The sequence below is a fragment of the Berghia stephanieae genome, chromosome 4 (genome assembly GCF_034508935.2).
Source record: "Berghia stephanieae isolate SIO BIC M18660-M18661 chromosome 4, UCSD_Bste_1.3, whole genome shotgun sequence".
Classification (NCBI taxonomy): Eukaryota; Metazoa; Mollusca; class Gastropoda; order Nudibranchia; family Aeolidiidae; genus Berghia; species Berghia stephanieae.
The window spans coordinates 3,382,896-3,385,395 of record NC_088363.1 but is presented as its reverse complement, the minus strand read 5'-3'; positions in this window follow the sequence as shown (position 1 = coordinate 3,385,395).

The following is a 2,500-nucleotide window of genomic DNA, read 5'->3' as shown; positions in this document are numbered from 1 at the left end:
TAGTATAGTAGTAGTAGTAGTAGTATGTAGTAGTAGTAGAGTTAGTAGTAGTAGTATAGTAGTAGTAGTAGTAGTTAGTAGTAGTAGTAGTAGTAGTAGTAGTAGTAGTAGTAGTATAGTAGTAGTAGTAGTAGTAGTAGTAGTAGTAGTATAGTAGTAGTAGTAGTAGTAGTAGTAGTAGTAGTAGTAGAAAGTAGTAGTATAGTAGTAGTAGTAGTAGTAGTAGTAGTAGTAGTAGTAATAGTAGTAGTAGTAGTAGAAGTAGTAGTAGTAGTAGTAGTAGTAGTAGTAGTAGTAGTAGTAGTAGTAGTAGTAGTAGTATAGCTAAGGCGACTTCAGTACTTTTCGGGTACGAAGCAAAGACCATACCGCTGAGCCACGCTGGCCCAAATTAAACGGGTTCATGGCGCCTTACAAGGGGTTCCTAGCCAACAGCAACTCTCATGACAAATTATTTTTTTTCCTCGACGTTGACAAGACTGTTAACGGTCAGGTACTCATTTAATACCTGGTACAGTGAGAGAACGTGAGTACAGATCCTAATCCAAGGAAAGAACAAAGCCGCTCAGAACACGGGACTCGAGCCCTGTCCCTTCCGATCCGAATAGTACTATTATATCACTCGACCACATAGCCATATAAACTTGGCAATCGGAGGCACTGATCTCACTCTATTATTACCACATTTCATCATCATCATCATCATCATCATCATCATCATCATCATCATCATCATCATCATCATCATCACCATCATCATCATCATCATCACAATAAGTTAAAATTAGATGATAGTAAAACTGAGATTTTAATGTGCGGAAGGCCGAGTATCCTTAAACAGGCAAATAAATCACCTATTACTCTCGGAAATAGCACAATTTTCAAATTAAGCAAGAAACCTTGGCGTCATCATTGATAAAGATCTTTCCATGACAAGCCACGTGAATAACACCATAAAATCTATGTACATAGAAATGAAAAAAATAAGCAAAATTCGTAATTTAATACCGAAGCATATAGCAGAACTTTTTAATTAATTCCCTTGTTTTATCTAAAGTGGACTATTGTAACTCCTTTTGGGCGAATTTAGCTAAAGACAAAATTAGCAAACTTCAAGTTGCTCAAAATAACGCAGCCAGGCTCATTGTACGCAATAACAAAAAATACCCGTCAGCAACTCTTCTTCTCCGTGAGTTACATTGGCTTCCTGTGGAAAAAAGAGTTGCCTATAAGATTTGTACTGTTGTCTACAAATCCCTGAGCACGAACAGTCCCTTCTATATTAAAGACCTTCTAAACATATATGTCCCCAATAGAATCTTGAGGTCAAGCAATGACCAATCAATCCTTGTCAAACCTAAGCCAGTGCGTAAAATAGGTGAACAATCTTTTCAATTTTCGGCCCCCCATCTTTGGAACTCTCTCCCATCACACGTGAGATGTTCGGATTCGTTGACAACGTTCAAATCTCGCTTAAAGTTTTATCTTTTTACGTCATAATGTTGCAATATTATTTTCATATTTTGTTGTTGTTAAATTGAATTCGTATCCCGTTGACCATCAAACCTGTCTCACTGTAATATGTTTTGTTTTATATCACTGTAAAGCGTTTAGAGCCTGTGACAACGGAGTAAAGCGCTATATAAATGCCATCTATTATTATTATTATCACCACCACCACCACCACCATCACCACCACCACCACCATCATCATCATCATCATCATCATCACCACCACACCACCATCACCATCATCATCATCATAACCACCACCATCACCATCATCATCATCATCATCATCATCATCATCATCATCATCATCATCATCATCATCATCACCACCACCATCACCATCATCATCATCATCATCATCATCATCATCATCATCATCATCATCATCATCATCATCATCATCATCACCACCACCACCACCATCATCATCATCACCACCATCATTACCATCATCATCTTCATCATCACCATCATCATCACCACCACCATCATCATCATCATCATCACCACCACCACCACCACCACCATCATCATCATCATCATCATCATCATCATCATCATCATCATCATCATCATCATCACCACCACCACTACCACCACCATTATCATCATCATCATCATCATCATCATCATCATCATCATCATCATCATCGTCATCATCATCATAGATCATCATCATCATCATCATCATATAAATGCCATCTATTATTATTATTATCACCACCACCACCACCACCACCATCATCATCATCATCATCATCATCATCACCACCACCATCACCATCATCATCATCATCATCATCATCATCATCATCATCATCATCATCATAATCATCATCATCATCATCACCACCACCATCATCATCACCACCATCATCACCATCATCATCTTCATCATCACCATCATCACCATCATCATCATCATCATCATCATCATCATCATCAACATCATCACCACCACCACCACCACCACCATCATCATCATCAT